This window comes from Alligator sinensis, unplaced genomic scaffold (genome assembly GCF_000455745.1).
Source record: "Alligator sinensis unplaced genomic scaffold, ASM45574v1 scaffold122_2, whole genome shotgun sequence".
Taxonomy (NCBI): Eukaryota; Metazoa; Chordata; order Crocodylia; family Alligatoridae; genus Alligator; species Alligator sinensis.
Window position 1 is genome coordinate 2,789,198 of NW_005841984.1, and position 19,192 is coordinate 2,808,389.

Here is a 19,192-nt window from a genome sequence, read left to right on the forward strand (position 1 = left end):
GTGTTCCCCTACACAGCCTGGGGCTCACTGGGAACTGCCCAGATCAGGGGCAGGTCACAGCCAACTGCAGGCTGGGTGGGGAACTGTCCCCAAGCAGGGAGCTCCCAGGTCTGCAGTCGCAGAGCTCAGGCTGAGAGATAAGGGTCTCCCAGCACCAACTCCATGGTTGTGGAGCAGGTTCTAGGAGATAAGGGTCTCCCATCCTCCCACTCCCTGATCATGATGGCAGAGCAGCAGCTGTGAGACAAGGATCTCCCAGCCTCTGCTCCTTGATCAAAATCTTGGAGTAGGGGGCTTGGAACTCCCTGCTGCTGGGGCAGGGGTACATAGTCCCCGCCTGGGCTCCTGTGGCAGAGCCTGACCTGGAGCATATTTTGCTCCCAGTCAGGTGTCTACACAAGCGTTATGGCACCTTTACTAATCTCTTGTAAATTTACTATTTGCCTTTGCAGGCAGCAAATTTACTCAGGATTAGGGAGATTTACTGCAAAGTAAGCATATGCATGTGTTAAGCATCTTGTGTAGACACACCCAATAAAGATTAAATGCATCCTCAAGATTTCCTGGACAAAGCATAATGCACACTTATAAAATACCTACCAACCTCTTCACTTCACTTCTCTGAACCTGAATTGCTCCATCTAGAAAATGCAGATAAGTTTACCTACCTGACTAAACATTGCTCTTAACTTTGTTAAGGCTATCAAGTTTCAAATTTAACTTACGGCAAAAGCCATGATTCTAATTTTACAGATGGGACACCATTTATTTATCTGGATGCACATAATACTAAAAGAGGCAGACACATCCAACACTGTGAGCACATTCTGTCACAAATCACAAGTACAAAAATAAAATAGCAGCTTCTCTCCAAGAGCTGGCAAATCCCAACAGAGTATCCATCCTCAGGCTAAGCAAACACCTCTTTCTGCAGTACCCATATGGAGACTCACAAAAAAAAAAATCAAAATAGTATAGCAGCAGTTCTCAACCTTTTTAGACTTTGCACCCCTCAGAAAATGTCAGCTCTTAGATTTCCCTTGCTTTTTGACTACAGAAACATAATAAAACTATTCAGTGGCAAAGAACTCAGAAAGAACCACAACAGGTCAGAAATGTTTTTAACACTATGGATTCCTATTTAAAATCTCTGGGTTTATCTTGAGAATCAGGTGTATGTGCCTGCATCCCCAACAATGCTAATACTTCATAACACCCTGAGTGAGAGGGGTACCTGCCCCAGGCACCAAATTAGGAGGGGCACCAGAAACGCTCCCCAAACCCACAGAGTCCACACCCTAGAAGCATACACATGCTGGAAACTCCAGAACAGTCCCTAGTTGCTAATCCTTTTGCTTTAAGAGCAACAGCTGGGGGAGGCAGATCAAATGGCAGTGACAGTTGCTCAGCTAGGGACTGTATAGGAGTTCCTGGCATGGGTAAGACTACTGAAAGGGAAGAAACTGGATCCAGCAAACTACAGGCCCATCAGCCTGACCTCTATCCCAGGGAAGGCCTTGGAAAAGATTATCAAAGAGGCCATCCTTAACAGACTGGCTGATGGCAACATCCTGAGGGATAGCCAGCACAGGTTTGTTGTGTGTAGGTCTTGCTTGACCTACACACAACAAACCTGTGCTGTCTATCCCTCAGGATAGCCATTTCCTTTTACGACCCGGTGACCCATCACCTGGACAAGGGAGAAGAAATTGATGTCATATATCTTAACTTTAGAAAAGCCTTTGATCTGGTATCTCATGATCACCTCTTGGCAAAATTGGCCAACTGCAGCCTCAGGCACACCACAATCCGCTGGCTGGGGAATTGGCTTCGCGGTAGGACCCAGAGGGTGGTGGTTCACAGAAGTCAATTGTCATGGTGCCCTGTGACCAGTGGGGTCCCTCAAGGCTCTCTCATAGGGCCTATACTATTTAACATCTTCATTAATGAAGTAGACATTGGTGTCAGGAGAAGACTGGCCAAGTTCACTGATGACACCAAACTCTGGGGTAAAGCATCCACATCTGAGGACAGGAGGGTGATCCAGGCAGACCTTGACAGACTCAGGAAATGGGCGGATGAAAGGGACTTGGGGGTAATGACTGACCATGAGATGAACATGAACCATTAATGTGATGCTGCTCCTAGTAAAGCGAGCAAAACTCTGGCTTGCATCCATAGATGCATCTTAAGCAAATCCCAGGATGTCATTCTCTCATTGTACTTGGCCTTGGTGAGGCTGCAACTGGAGTACTGCATCCAGTTTTGGGCTCCACAATTCAAAAAGCATGTGGAGAAGCTTGAGAGAGTCCAGAGAAGAGCCATGTGCATGATCAGAGAACAGACCTTATGATGAGAGGCTGAGAGCTATGGGACTCTTCAGTCTGGAAAAGCGCAGGCTCAGGGGTGATCTGATGGCTGCCTATAAGTTTATCAAGGGTGCTCACCAGGATCTGGGGGAATGTTTGTTCACCAGAGCACCCCAAGGGATGACAAGGTTGAATGGTCACAAATTCCTCCATGATTGTTTCAGGCTGGACATAAAGAAGAACTTCTTTACTGTCTGAGCCCCCAAGGTTTGGAATAGACTGCTGCCGGAAGTGGTTCAAGCACCTACTACAAATGCCTTCAAGACACATTTGGATGTTTATCTTGCTGATTTCCTATGATCCCTGGTGACTTCCTGCCCCTTGGGCAGGGGGCTGGACTCGATCTTTTGAGGTCCCTTCCAGCCCTAGTGTATATGAATCTATGAATCTATTGCACTCCACTACCCCTACTCTTGGAGCCATGCACCCTCTTGTCCATTCTCAGAACCCACATATACCCCCAAGACCCTCTGCACGGTTTTCCCCGGGGTGTCAACCTTGTTTGTTACACCACGGCACATGAGCTCTTAGTTTGGGGTCTGACCAGTCTCTGCTTTTGCAGGACTCAAAGCCTGGGGCCTGAGCACTGCCACTACTGCTTATCTTCTCCTTTCCTTTGCTGATGAATTCAGTAGGTAGTGAGAGACAGGGGAAGGGTGAACAACAGCAGCATTCACCCCCTGGGCTCTGGAGCCACGTGAAAGAAAGGGCTCTGGCTAGATCCCATCCCAATCAACTGGTAAGCTCAGAGCTCACTGTTCCTGCCGCACTCCAACAGGAGCCTGCACTGAAGTGAATTCAGAGCTCACTGTGCATGTGCAGCACAGCCAAAGTGGGGAGGCCACACATTTCCACCCCATTCCTAGATCTGCTATTGATTCCTGGCCTCTCATAACTCTGTATAAAGCTAGGCAGAAATTGGCCTGAAGGTTAACTTACTCCTTATAAACTACTTAAATTCATCAGGGTTAGAGAAAATATTTTAAATGTTAAATGAAGGTATTCAATGGCACTCTAAGATTTCTGCCCCAATGGTTGTCCCCACATAGCATATTTTTCCCCACAAGTACCAAAAAATGGCATTTTGCCAGTAAACATGCTTAAAACTCAAGAGACTTGTGTTCTAATCTTAGCTCTGTCAGGGATTTTCTCTATGACCTTGGGTAAGTCATTTCATCCATGTATGCTTCAATCTCCCCAACTGGATCTGAAGGTAATGATGCTTACTCACCTTTGACAAAGCATTCTGAAGTGTATGAAGGGAAAGTGATCTTGAACAATGTGGATAGATTTAGCAAGCAAAGACATAAACCTGCTAAGGAGTCTGAAATCTGAATTCACACAAATTCCAGCTAATCTTATCAGATCTACATGTATTTCTGCTCTGTCTTTTATCTAGGACTATCAGGGAATATTTTAAAGTATAAGCAATATCCAACAACATCAACAAAATTACAGTATTAAAAATAGCTATTTCTGGTCCAACAATAGAGTAAGATGAACAACACTGTAATTAAGTGTTTTCATTAACACTTCCATTTGGATTTATCTAGGACAGTGAGTTACTTACATCCCCATAAGCAATTGCCCCAAAACATAACAAATCTATATAAATTGAGAACAAAGTCTTATTTTGAAATAATTCTATTGCTGACATAGGCCTAGTGAGATTGCTGATATCCATCTCTTCACCTAAATATAACTTTTAAATACAACATTATTGTTAATTAATAATCAAAGCTTTAATCAGTCCAAATTATCAAGTAACCAAGGGACCCTGGTATCCTCACTGACACAGCACAACCTCCTTCATGTTATTTGTTCCACTAACTCGTTGTGTGCGTGTTGTTCTAAAGTAGAATTTGCAAGGACTGTGCTTCCTTATGTGTTTGTTCTGTGCATCGCAAAACGAGGCCCTGCCTGTGACTGGGGACATTAGATGTTACTGTAAATCATAATAACTACACTTTTGGGAAGAACAGAATGGGGCCTGGAATGATTACAGGCATTATTAAATCCAGAAAGGGTCATCATGCTCAGATAGATCTAAAACATAGGGAACTCCTCCTCCAAGCACTTACTACCAGGCATAAAGCTAAGTACCGTGGGTCACCCCAGAGAAGCTACCTATGATAGTTTTTTATAGAATCCGGCTTTAAATAATTGAAAGTGCAATTAAGATCATTAAAACAGAGATTATGTTTAGCATTGTAATAGCATTACTGCAGTAGCTATTCTGTATTTAGCTCTTTTATATTTGAAAAAAGTACCATGTTTAAATTATCATAAAATCTATGTAAATAATAGATACAAGATAAGAGCCCATTGTGAACCTTTAGGCCTTCCCCTCTTTCAGTTTAGCAGCTGTTTCACTGTGTTCTTTGATATGCTTATTTCATTAAAATGCACTAGAGGCAGATTTTCTCCATGTACCAGGTGCTTTAGGCAGCAATCAAGTAGTTAATTAATGTTAAGATGACTACCCCATGTGGGAATGCCCATTTCTACTGGTTGCATCAAAGAGGAGCCCTACATTTAATAGACAGAAATAATCTTGGAAAAACTGTGTTACTATGTTCAATTCTTGCCCCCCCCACACACACACACTTCTGTAACAACATTTTCTACAGCTCTGCTGCCCACAGGATTTTCTTTCTTTCTTTCTCTCTCTCTCAATAGAACATAGATGAATTTGTGTTATACTGGGCCACTGAGGGAGCACTCTGTATGGTAAAAGAAGGCCACCTAGTCCAAAAAGTGTGGCCATGTGAAAGGCATAAGTGGAGGACAGAAGGGGGTTTCAATATCTGATTATGATGTAAATTTGATGGCTGAATGCCCAGTCCTTTGGTGAAGCAATGTATACTTTTTACATTTTTGTTTATTCACATTTTTATAATAAACGTGTAGAAAAGTTTCTCTCTCTCTCCTCTGTGAAACAAAGAAGGAAAGAAAGAGCATTAATTAATTAGGATATGAGATCAATGAAACCAAAGGAAACCAAATTTTTCTATTTAATGGAAAAAGTTAACTGAACTTCTGATATCCATTTATTTTTCTATGACAGAAGACAATAGCAGCTTTGAAACACCAGATTTGTGAGTCCTCTAATCTGATGACCTGCTGACAAAAGTTCTAATTTTTCACTACTGCAAAAAACTGTTGAAGAGAATGAGACATGCAGATATGTGAACATATGCACACACTTGTGCATACACACCACCTCCCCCTCAGCTTCACTTGAAATATCTTTTTATCTCTTACTTAACTCTGCTTCTTTTTTTTAGATAATTATAGGTATCCAAAACAGGCTAGTCTCTAGTATGAATTGCTGATGTGTAAAACTACAGACAACTTTTAAAAAGGCAGCATTACAAGTTCAAAATATTTTGAAACAATTATATAAACATTATTTAATTTCCTCATCTTTGTATTGATACACTAGAGACATTAATGGAATCACCCAATAAAAATATTGAAATAAAAAATGTTCTTGAAAATGGCTGGGCACTTCTAAGCTTTCCACCATAGAAATAATCTTGAAGTTCAGAGTTTCAGGATTCTATCATTCATTAAAAAATATGAACCCACAAGAGCTGTTTTCTTACCACCGTTCTGTCTCCAGTTACACTGAGAATAAACAGTAAATCAAAACTGATTCCAGTCTTTCACTCTGGTTTTGAAAGTGAGATTACAAATGCATAATTGTATCTGAATCATTCAATTCTACCTATCTCAATAACGTTGATCTATAATGAATTTCCAACATTAACTTGAAAGCAGGGTAGCAATGCATCTTATAGACTAATTAAATCAGATATGCATAAGCTTTTGTGAGCCTGAGCTCACTTCATCTGATGAAATCAAATTAGAAATCTGAGGAAGTGAGCTCAGATAAGAAAGTGTATACATTTTCGATTCAGTCTATAAGGTAAATCTCTATCCTGCATTCTGCCTGCCTTCAGACTAACACAGGTAACATTAACTTGTTGGTTTTCTCTGCAGTTAAGCTTCCACTACTTCAGTTTCTCTTTTGCTACAATTACACAAAATGCATATAAGTACTTCCAGAAGAAGATTCACAGAGTTCCTACTAAGCTAATTAGAAGGTGCCTTCTCTTTAGCTAAACCATTAATGCTCTTGACTTCAAATCACATCTTGGTTTGAATCATGGCTATTCTAGTGCCTGGTCACAAGTTAGCAGACACAGAAGGGTTATTTATTACTATTAATTAACATTAACATTACCCTACATACAAGTACTAGCATCACTAAACTAACGCTTTGAGCTGAGTATGGAGAATATAAATTCATTACTGCCATACCTAAATAGTAGCAATAATACTAAAAAAAATAGCTGCTTTAAATGAGTTCAAGATTACACTGTCTGCCCCCTTGCATGTTAAAATGTATTTCCTGCCCAAGGAAAAGGACACAAAAGGATTATTATTCCCAGTTTACTGATGGAGAAATATAGATACTAAGCAATTTGCCTGAAGTCAAACAGGAAGCCTCCGTTAGTGCTAGTAGACTTCTTGCAGCACTTCCTGTGGTAAATCTAGTACCTTTACCACAAAAGGCAAATACCTTTTAGCATAAATTAGGGCATGTCTATACAGGAAATTGTAGTGCTGCATAGAGATACCCAACTAGGTCTGAATTAGCTAGTGCATGTACTTGAAAGCAGTATGTACTTGTAAGTACAGTTCTATGTATGGAGTAATTTTACCCTCCTAAATGTGATTATTGTCCAGGTACCTGAACTACTTTGCTGAGAGTCACATCAGGTATCTCTGCAATGTGCAGTACTGACATCGCCTGCAATTGGTCTCTGTAAACAAATAAAACTGTCAATAGAAAGGAAAGTTCCTGTTTAATCTGCTTGTGAGTTAACCATGCAGAAATCCCCAAGCTCTTGCATTAGCTCTGGAAGAAGTATAGCTGCATTTTTGCAGCACCATGCCTCAACTAATTACCTCTGCTTTGTTATTAGGACTAAATGATTTAAATGTACAGTGCAGGCACTGAGATCCAGTTTGTGTCTAGCTATCTCCTCTCTTGTTACAAATTCAAGGCCAGATGTCAAAGATGTCTAGGAGCCCAACTTGTATGGACAGGTACAAGGTTCCTTTTTTTACTGACAATCAGGGCCCTTTTTACTAACACACGTTTTATATGATGTAAATGCAACCCTTCTGTCAGGCCTTAAACATTAGTTAGAAGGGCTGGGTTCAAATTTAGTAAAAAGTTGTCAGTATAAGGTTTGCAGATTGTCAGTAAAAAAAATAGCTTGGGTTGACAAGCCTGGAAATGACTGATAAAAAAACCCCAATCTTATGACTTATCTGTTTAGAAAGTAAAAAGAAACCAAAAAAATCCCTCTAAAATCCTAATCTGCTCTTTCCCCTTCAAAAAATAGAGTTAATCTTTATTTTCAAATGTAATTATCATTCCAAATAGCATTTTGGAGCTGACTGATGAAGATAACACTTTTACTAAATATATTTTTTCATAATGCTTTTTATCTTTAATCATATTGAAACCCTAAGTAGAAGGTTGTAAGGATCACAGCAATGGTTTTACATGGTTCTGCATCCACTCCAAAGGTATCCTACTCACCCCAAAACCATGCTGCTTCTCCAAGCACGCCCACCAGCTGACCCCCAGATCTCAACCCACTGCCACTCTCCAAGCCCCACAGCTCCATCCCAGCTACACTGCTTGTCTCTCTCTTGCCTGGCCTGGGGCCACGTGGCCCTGAATGCCTTTGAGGTGACCACTGAGTGGACAGGGTACAGCTAGGAGACATAGCAGCAGCACATGGCTAGGTAAGGAAGAGGGAAGGGGCTGACAGTCAATTCTCTGCAAGTTGCTGAGCTGTGCTCCCACTTAGAAACCAAGTGGTGCTGCCTGAATCTAATCTCATTTCAAGAGCAATGACAGATATTCAAATGAACTCACTGTTTCTTAGCACTTTATGGATGGATCCATTTTTATTTATGGACTTCATGGACAGGAGTTTTTAGCCTGATTTTTTTGGGGGGGTGGGGGGAAGGGCAACCTGTACATTGATGGACAGTTGGATAGGTGCCTAGCAGTATCATAAAAAAAAACCTAACAGCAACAACAACAACCAGCCAAACAAAAACAAAAAAACAAAAGAAAGGAAAAACCTACACCAGTTTTGAAATGAATGGGAGTTAAGCACTAACCTAGTAGGTGCTCCATCCCTAGACTCCTAGATGTCTTCGGGACTAATTTTCATTCTTAGGCTCTTAGAGTATAGATTTCTACTACTGTTTAGAAATCTGTTGATGCTATAATCTGCCACACTTCTGTCATCATCAGGCTTAAAACAATCTCTTTCTACACTAAATAGGTCTAGCCCTGCAGAGGTATCTGCCTGTTTTGGACTGAGAGTGCCAATCAAGATTGTGGAAGGTAATGAAACTGTCTATTATCATCTTAATACTCTGATTAACAATTTATGTGCACTATATTGATAACTTTCCTCCCCCTCCCGCTGCCACCCCACATTTCTTACCAAGTATCCCTTAGGATGATTCACTAATATTTCATAGTTTCTCTGAAAACATGTCCATGAGAACCAGAAGCACTGTACAAAACATCACTATTATGGAACAATATTAGATTCTGTTCCCAGTAAGGAACAGACTAAAAATAAAGTCAAAACCACCCACACTAAAAGGAAAGTTACTACTAACTGAAATAGGAATTGCTTAGGGGAAATGTATAGTACTTTTTAATGGTGTAGCCATTCTATAATGTAACATATGATCCTGTCTGCTCTCTTCAGCAAAAGTTGGACAGAAAGAGACACAAATAAAATACAGTGTATTATATGTTTCTAATGTAGGTCTCTTGCATGAAGAAAGATGTACTATCATTAGACTACTGATATTACCCACATCAGGTAAGAATCTTTAATAGAGCTTTTAACATGAAATCCCACTCAGGTGCTCCAAACAGAAAAGAAGCAGAAACAAACTCAGAATGATAATCAGAATTCAAAAGGCAGCTTCCTTTTCACTTTTCTTCTCCTACAGTGCCAGAATTTAAAATATCCTTCTAACAACAAAAACTGAGAATCTTTCTTAAACAAGATCATCTTGTTTCTATTTTTAAAAATTACTTACATAATCAAAATAGAAATTATTCTAAACTTTAAAAAGAGAGAATGCATGGAAGGTGACTGTGAAAGCTTTTACTCAAACTAGAAATACCAAATTATTAAGCTTACATAAGGTGCCCATTGGCATACACAGAACAACTGCTAAATTTTGTAGATGAAGACACATACAAGTGTATTTTGTAGGCATAAATCAAAGCCTGAAAATTTGACATCTCCACGTATAGTTAATGTGAAGGCAGATTCTCTCCTATTGAACAAAGGACGAGCAGTAGAGGGTTTACAGGACAAGAATTAAGTGCTCTTTGAAACTTAGAACAGTCCATACTCCCAAATAATGGTTGTGTCAACTCAAGATTAAAGCTAATTACTACTTAGTATGCATCACTGTTTACTCATGCAGATGCTAACTGTGTAGTAATTTGCTCTAATTGCAAGTAAATTTGCTACCTGCAAATGCAAGTAGCAAATTTATTCAAGATTATTTACTGTGCAATAACACACGTGTAAACGTCTGACTGGGAGCAAATGTGCTCCTAGTCAGATGGCTGGCAGGGGACCCCTAGGAGCTGCCTGCTATCAGGGCAGCCTCTGCCGCTGAAGCCCGTACAGTGTCCCCCTAATGTCCTCCCATCAGGGAGTTCCCAGCCCCTACTCTGTGGTTGCGGGTCCGGGGCTGGGAGATGCTTATCTCCCAACACCAATCCTGCAGTTGCAGGGCCTGGCTAGGAGATCCTTATCTCCCAGCACCAGCTTTGCAGTCATGGGGCTGGTGCTAAGAGATTCTCCTCTTCCAGTGCCTGCTTTGTGGTTGGGGGGCCCAGGCTGGGAGATCCTTATCTCCCAACGCCAGCTCCGCAATCATGGGGCCAGTGCTGGGAGATCTTTCTTTCCCAGCCCAAGCCCCATCATTGGGGAGCATGGCTTTAGAGATGATGATTTCCCAGTGCCTCATGGTCATGGAGTCCAGGCTGGGAGATTATCTGCCAGTGTTCATCCCGCAACTGTGGAGCTGGCACTGGAAAATAAGCATAAGGCTTCAGCTTCCATGACCACAGTCCACTGTTTGGTGAGATAGGTAGTGAGCTTCTGGGAAGGGACAACCTCCACCTCTCTCTGCTGGGGAGGCTCTTCTTAGCCAGACCGGCTGACCTGCTCCACTGAGCTTTAAACTAAGCCCACCAGGGGATGGGGGGACTACTGCCACTGCTGGCCCACTGAGCAACCCTTGCAAAGTCAGCAGGCCAAGGCACTTAAGGGAGCACACCCCTGCCCTAGCCCTGGAACCATCTGTAGGCAAGGCAAGGGTCCCCAAGGGGACACTTGCATGCCTGTACACAAATGCCAGGAGCTTGGGGAATAAACAGGAGGAACTTGTCCTCCTGCTTAACACAAATAATTACAATGTCATAGGGATAACGGAGACATGGTGGGACTTCACCCATGACTGGGCTGCAGGTATAGACAGATATACCCTGTACAGGAGAGAATGAGTGGATAAAAGGGGCAGGGGTGTCGATCTATGTCAAGGAAAGCTACGCATCCCTGCAAGCCAACATTGGCACCCAGGGTGGATGACTGGAGACCCTCTGGGTTAAAATCCATGGGGAACATGGCACAGGGGACACAATGGTGGGAATCTACTATAGACGTCCCACTCAGAATCTAGAGCTTGACGAGGAGTTCACCAGGGAATTGGCTGAGGCCACATGCTCCCGGTGTATGGTTGTCATGGGAGACTTCAACTACCCAGACATCTCATGGGAAGAGTGCTCGGCCAAATCTGAACAGTTGCAAAGCTTCCTCACATATGTGGATGAGCTCCATCTGATGCAAGAAGTCTATGGGCCAATGAGAGGTAAAGCACTGCTCGACCTGGTACTGGCAACTGGGGATGACCTAATCAGTGACCTAATGATCAAAAGGAAGCTGGGTGACAGCAAGCATGAGCTGGTCACCTTCACCATCTGCTATAAAGCTGGTAAGTCAGTCAGCAATACAGTAGTCCTTGACTTCAGGAAAGCTGACTTTGACAAGCTCAGGAGGCTTGTCGGTGAGGCTCTAAGGGACCAAGACCCCAAGGGGAGGGGAGCTCAGGAACAGTGGTTGCTCCTCAAGGGACTGATCCTCAATGCACAAGCTAATGCTATTCCGTCTCGGAGGAAAGGCAGCAAAAGGGCACAGCAGCCTCCTTGGCTGAGCAGGGAACTAGTGGACCTCCTGCATCTAAAAAGAAAGACCTACAAAGGATGGAGGACAGGATCCAGCTCTAAGGAGGAATATTCTGCACTGATCCAGATCTGCAGGGAGTGAACCAGGAAAGCCAAGGCTGTGATGGAACTCCAACTGGCTGCAAGTATCAAGGACAATAAAAAGTCCTTTCTTAGATATGTGGGGAGCCAGAAGAAAAGCAAGAGCAACATTGGACCCCTGCTAAACCAGATGGGAAAGCTGACAACCAACACCCAGGAAAAAGCTAACTTGCTAAATGGGTACTTTGTGTCAGTCTTTCACCAGTCCCATGGGACACCCCTTCCCATTACTGGACAGGGTGGCCCGGGTGAAGGAGATTCCTTACCCTCCATCAATGCTGACCTCATGAAGGAACATCTTGAGAGGCTGGACACCTTCAAGTCAGCCGACCCTGACAGTCTACACCCCAGGGTACTCAAGAAGCTGGCTAGCATCATAGCTCAGCCCCTGGCATGGATCTTCAAGAATTCCTGGCGCTCTGGTGAAGTGCCCCAAGATTGGAAGGAGGCCAATGTGGTGCCTATCTTCAAGAAAGTGAGGAAAGTGGATCCAGCAAACTACAGGCACATCAGCCTGGCCTCTATCCTGGGGAAGGTCTTAGAAAAGATTATCAAAGAGGCCATTCTTAACAGACTGGCCAATGGCAACATCCTGAGGGTAGCCAGCACAGGTTTGTTGTGAGTAGGTCTTGCTTGACCAGTCTTATTTCCTTTTATGAACAGCTGGCCTATAACCTGTACAAGGGAGAGGAGATTGATGTCATATATCTTGACTTTTAAAAAGCCTTTGATCTGGTATCCCATGATCACCTCTTGGCAAAACTGGCCAACTGTGGCCTCAGGCCCACCATGATCCACTGGCTGGGGAATTGGCTCCATGGTCGGACCCAGAGGGAGTTGGTTGATGGAAGTCAATCACTGTGTTGCACTGTGACCAGTGGGGTCCCTCAAGGCTCTTTCCTTGGACCTATATTATTCAACATCGTCATTAATGATGTGGACATTGGAGTCAGAAGTGGACTGGCCAAGTTTGCCGATGACACCAAACTCTGGGGTAAAGCATCCACACCTGAGGACAGGAGAGCGATCCAGGCTGATCTTGACAGGCTCAGGAAATGGGTGGATGAGAACCTCATGGTGTTTAACACTGAAAAATGCAAGGTTCTCCACCTTGGGAAGAAAAACCCGCAGCATGCTTATAGGCTCGGCAGTGCTACGCTGGCTAGCACTACAGACAAAAGGGACTTGGGGGTCATGACTGACCACAAGATGAACATGAGCCATCAACGTGATGCTGCTGCTAGTAAAGCAAGCAAAACGCTGGCTTGCATCCATAGATGCTTCTCAAGCATACCTCAGGATGTCATTCTACCATTTTACTTGGCCTTGGTGAAGCCGCAGCTGGAGCACTGCATCCAGTTTTGGGCTCCACAATTCAAAAAGGATGTGGAGAAGCTTGAGAGAGTCCAGAGAAGAGCCATGTGCATGATCAGAGGTCAGGAGAACAGACCTTATGATGAGAGGCTGAGAGCTATGGGATTCTTCAGCCTGGAAAAGTGTAGGCTCAGGGGTGATCTGATGGCTGCCTATAAGTTTATCAGAGGTGCTCACCAGGATCTTGGTGAATGTTTGTTCACCAGAGTGTCCCAAGGGATGACAAGGTCGAATGGTCATAAACTCCTCCCAGACCATTTCAGGCTGGACATAAAGAAGAACTTCACTGTCCGAGCCCCCAAGTTTTAGAATAGCCTGCCACCAGAGGTGGTTCAAGCACCTACTTTAAATGCCTTCAAGAGAAATATGGATGTTTATCTTGCTGGGATCCTATGATCCGTGATGACTTCCTGCCCCTGGGACAGGGAGCTGGACTCAGTGATGTTCCAAGGTCCCTTCCAGCTCTAATGTCTATGAAATCTCCCAGTCTTGGCCTTGCGACCATGGAGCCAGGGCTCAGAGCTCTACGCTGCCAGGACAGGGGGACATTGCACCCACCTGGACTCTGGTGGTGGAGCACACCCCAGCAACAGGCAGCTCCTTAGGGCATGGAGCACTGTCCTAGCCCCCACTAACAGACAGCTGTTGTCTGCCCTCTGGCCAGCACCCAGAGGGAGTCTAGAGCTCCCCCTGGCTGCTGGAGGGGCCAGAGGGCCATGGGGAGCAGGAATAGTCTGTTCCTAAGAACAACATATCTGCTCCCATATCCGTGCACCTTCTAGGTATGTGCCTGCGAATGTTTACTCTAAAGTAGTTTACTCAAAAGTAAACTGCTTCCAGATCATTTGCATATGTAGATGCTCCCAATTTAAAGATATTTTCAGACAGCTTTAAATTGCACCACTTGCATAGGGCAGTGCAAAATAGCAGTAGCCAAGTACAGACCCACCATGAGCTTTCTTCCCACCTTTCTCTCCAGCTGTAATTCTTCTGAAACTGGCAAAAGCACAAATGCTGTGACTAGTCTTATGTAGGGCAAAAAGAGTGTGATAAAAATGAACATTTGGATTTTAATCCTGCAGACATCCCACTTGTTCTAAGGGGTGTTTAGCCTGAGTGAGGACCACAGTTTCACACAGGGACATACTGGGCACATCTACATGTGTGCCCGGCTGTGCAGTTATTACTATACAGTCATTTAGTACTTGCTGCAGGGTCATTTATGACCCTACTGTTCATTAGCTCATTGCTATTGCATAGTAGCATCAGTGTCACGGTTCATGCCTGCTGATGCTCTGTCAGTGTAGCAACAAGCTACATCACTGTGGCTTGTCACTATGTCACCAGAGAATCTCATATAGATATGCCCTCTGTGCCCTGCTTTTATATGGTTTTGCAACTTGGACTACCCTGCTTTTCAGAAGATCTGCCTCAGGCTATCTACGTAAGAGGCTAGACTGTGTATAAAGGCTGGTATTGATAAGCGTGGCTATAAAGTGTGGTTCCACAGGCCAAAGGTTGTGCTCTGTGTTGGATGGGTTTGCTTTTGACTGCACAGTGAAGCTAGCAGCAGGACCTGCTATGTATAGTGTTAATTTTGGGAAGGTATGACTGAAGTTATGTAACTATTAAATATAATCTCTCCTTGTATTGGTACTGAATTAACTTTTCAGGAGCAACACTCCAAAAAAAGCAGTTATGAGTAGCATATCCTTATTCAAATAATACTCTGTGCCTTTAAATTAAGGGCTGCACTAGTTTAAACAGATTGAAACAAACTCAGTATTGTTAGATTAATATACACTTTGTATTATAGGCAAGACCTCAGTTTTACAACACAACATAGCCCTCCTTACTGCCTTAAAGAGAATTGTATTCACTCTCTCCTTAAAATGAATATAATGGGCTTGCTTCTCCACTGATTACCTCTATTCTAGGTAGTCTTTGGTTAGCCTGTAAGGTACAAATCTACCCTGCCTTGCACTCTAGGTCATAATTTACTTCTTATGTGGCTATACAGAGATAGTTTTAAAGCAGCTAGCATGTATACTGCTAGCAGTGTGCCCTCATCAGCACAGAACTCAGCATAGACTTACTAGCCATGTATTTATTCAGCTTTCCCAGCAACTTTTGCAGCCAGCATTGAACTCCATGATGCAGCAACTATGCTGCTAGCAACAGCAAAGCTAGCTAGTTTTAATCTAGCATCAATCACACCTGAGACACCTGAGACTGCAGTATAGGCATACTAAAGTACTGCAGCAGGTGCAATCCTGGGGGAGAATCAGGTCCAGTGCACCTAATACAATATTAAAGCTACTCTTGACAAACCTCTGGTTTAAGAGTTTCACTGAGCTGTTTTTGGTTTTGGTTTTTGTATCTAGCCTCACACCTCAACAGATGTTCATCTTGGCAGAAAGATCATTGCAATGGTCTGCTGTTAATAGGCTATTACAAGGCTTTAAAGTGTCAAGATGGCTATAACTTCAATCAGTAGAGACCCGTCCTTTCTGAATTAGGATTGTTACCATTCCATTCTTGTAATGAAGTCTTTAGTATAGACAGCTTTGTTTTTCCTGAGGTACAAGGTCATTTTCTCTCAAAAGGGACTGACTGTGACATGCATGGAGTTAGGAATTACAGATATTTCTCACAATTACATAGATAGCATTTCCTTTTCATTTGGGTCTAGTTTCCTTTTAAAGAAAGTAATTGTCAATTATTCCAAACTGGTAATTTGGTCAACTGTGACTGCAGATATACACTCTGTAATGACCTAAATGTGTTATGTTAAGTTTGCTACAGAGATAAACAAAGCAGAGAAATTAATAACTAATATTCAAATTATACCAAAATGATATTGTTTGGACTTAAATGAAAAGATTTATGCATCTACCATAAGTGTGAGACTCCAAAGAGTACCTGATAAAAGGGTGTGCTGTAGGACTGTCTTTAAAATGGGGTGTCTGGTTTAACTCTCAACTGTGCCCCACTTTGACAGACATTATCAATTTTAGTCTCAAAGTAAACAAATGGCATGGATACATAAGGGTGGGGGTGTGGCTTTCTATGTTAAGGAGCAGTACACACCACTGGAAGTGGAGATCAGCACCCCTAGAAGTGGAGAAGGGCAACTTGAGAACCTCTGGGTTAAAATGCAAGGAGAACATGATGAAGGGGATATAACTGTAGGAGTTTATTACAGACCACTGAACCAAGAGGAAGTTCAGGCTTGATCAGGAGTTCTCTAGAGAACTGGCAGAGGCTGCACAGTCTCAAAGCATGGTCATCACGGGTGACTTCAACTACCTAGACATCTCATTTGAAGAGCACTCAACAAGTTCTGATTGGTCACAAAGCTTCCTCACTTGCATTGATGAGCTCTATCTGACTCAAGAAGTCTATGGGCTGACAAGAGGTAAGGCACTACTGGATTTGGTTCTAGCCAAAGGAGATGATTTAGTGAGCAACCTGATGATCAAAGGGAAGCTAGACGACAGTGATCAAGAGATGATCACTTTTTCCATCCATCACAAGGCAGGGAAATCAGTCAGCAGAGCTGAAATCCTTGATTTTAGGAAAGCTGACTTCCACAAGCTTAGGAGATTGGTTGACAAGGCCCTGATGGACTATGGTCCAATAGAGAGGGGGGTCCAAGATGAGTGGTCTTTCCTCAGAGACGCAGTCCCCAGGCACAAAAGAAGCCCATTCCAGATCACAGGAAAGGCAGCAAAAGGTCTGGGAGCCTCCCTTGGCTCAATAGGAAATTCATGGATCTCCTGAAATTGCAAAGAGAAACTTACAAGAGATGGAAGTTGGGAAGTATCACCAAGAAAGAGTACACAGCAATAACCCATGCCTGTAGGGAGTGGATTAGAAACTCAGAATTGGAAACTGAATTCAAATTGGCAATGGGAATCAAGAACAATAAAAAGTCCTTCTTCAGATGCATAGAAAGTTGGAGAAAAAAATGAGGCAAACATTGGACCTCTGCTGACCAAATGGGATAGCTAACAACCAGCACCCAGGAGAAATCTGAACTCTTAAATGATTACTTCATGTCAGTTTTCCACCAGTCCAAGGGTGTTAGCCTGCTAGACAGGATACAGGATGATCAAGGTGGGGTCAATTACCCATTAACAGTTGGTGAAGATCTTGTGAGGGAATATCTAGAGAGGCTGGATATCTACAAGGCAGCAGAACTGTATGAACTGCACCTGAGAGTGCTGAAAGAATTTGGCAACATCATTGTATGACCCATTTCAAAACTATTTGAGAACTCATGGCACTCAGGAGAGGTTCCTGAAGACTGGAAGACAAGGAAGGTGGATACAGAGAATTACAGCCCAAACAGTTTGAACTTAATCCCTGGAAAAATCCTGGAAAAAAATGGATTATCAAAGAATCCATTAGCAATAGGCTAATTGAAGGCACACTCTAATAGACAGTCAACATGGCTTCGTTCCAGGCAGGTCATGCCTGACCAACCTAATTTCCTTCTATGATCAGGTAACAAACCACCTGGATAAGGGAGATGAGGTGACATCATTTACTTGGATTCCAAAAAAGCCTTTTATTTAGTCTCCCACAACATGGTCATGCTAAAATTGGGGAACTATGGCCTCAATAAGACAATGGTCTGGTGGCTAGGAAACTGGCTCTGAAGCCAGACCCAGAGAGTAATAATAGATGGAACTGAGTCAACATGGTGTTTGGTGACTAGTGGTGTCCTTCAGGTTCAGTACTTGGACTGGTGCTTTTTAACATATTCATTAATGTACCTGCCAGACCTCGAACATCCGGTCTCGTGCGACCTTGGTCTAGGCAGCCAGTAGAGGGCTTAATGCAGTCTCCTGTAGGCCCATGGGCTGCTGTCTATCACCGGAGTGGCTTTCCCCAATCTCTCCTGCCACAACTTTGAATGTTATACCAGTGGGGGGGCCAACCACCCAGGGTTCAGTTGCAGCAGGGAGACTGCCAGGCAGTAGTCTGTGGGGCTCCACCTCCCCTACACCCCAACTTTACACCAACCTCCAGCGGGTCATCAAATCTTCTGGGCCGTACCCCCAATGATGTTGTGTTTCTTGAGCTCAACGATCTCCGTAGCCCTGTTACGCCCTCAACACTTCCTCCTGGGATAACTCACTCACTTAGCTGTTTGGTTTAAGAAGGGCCTCTGCCTGCCCTAAGCAGTCTTGGACCTGAGTCCCTAAATTTAACCAACAATCAAACAAACAAGGAAAAGAAAGATGGTGCAGAGCTGTCTTGCCTGTGTCGCCTTGCCCTACCTCTCAACCCCTCCAAAGGGGGAAAATGAAAGAAACCAAAACAAACTATAAGTTGGAAAGGACCCGTCTGGTTTCCTCCCCAGCCCTACTGCTAGGATAACAGGGTGTATTTTCACCCCTAGGATCCCATTGGTAGCTGACCCATCGTCTGGCAAGGGTTGACCGCTGCCCCTCATCCTGGGTCATTTCTCCCTTCACCCCGCTGAGCGCAGTATGCGGTGCTGCTCTCCTCCGAAGCTGTTGGAGGCGTTCCACTTTTGACATCCTGCAGTACCTTCTCAAGTGGCTGGCCACCTCCTATACTATGTACAGCCTCTTTTGCTGCTCACGGCCGTTCCTGCCAGGAGGGAGAGCCTCCTCTGGCTCTCTCGTCCCCCTGACACTCCAGCCTTTGATGGTGCAGAGAGCCTCCTCTGGCTCTCCCATTCCTCCGACGCTCCCGCCTTTGCCAGTGCAGAGCCTCCCCTGGCTCTTCTGCCTCCTCACCATGCTTATCTCCGCTGGCACAGAGATCACCTGCTGGCTCTCTCTCTCCTGGAGTATCCCTCACGGCACCTGGCTTGAGAGTCTTCTCTGACTCTTCTCCTCTCCTCAGTGTATTCTGGGCAGCACCCGGTGTCAGAGACTTCCCCATCTCTGCTCCACTCCTCCTGCTGGTTTCCCCAGTGATTGGCTTTATTCCTTCTGACTGATGATTA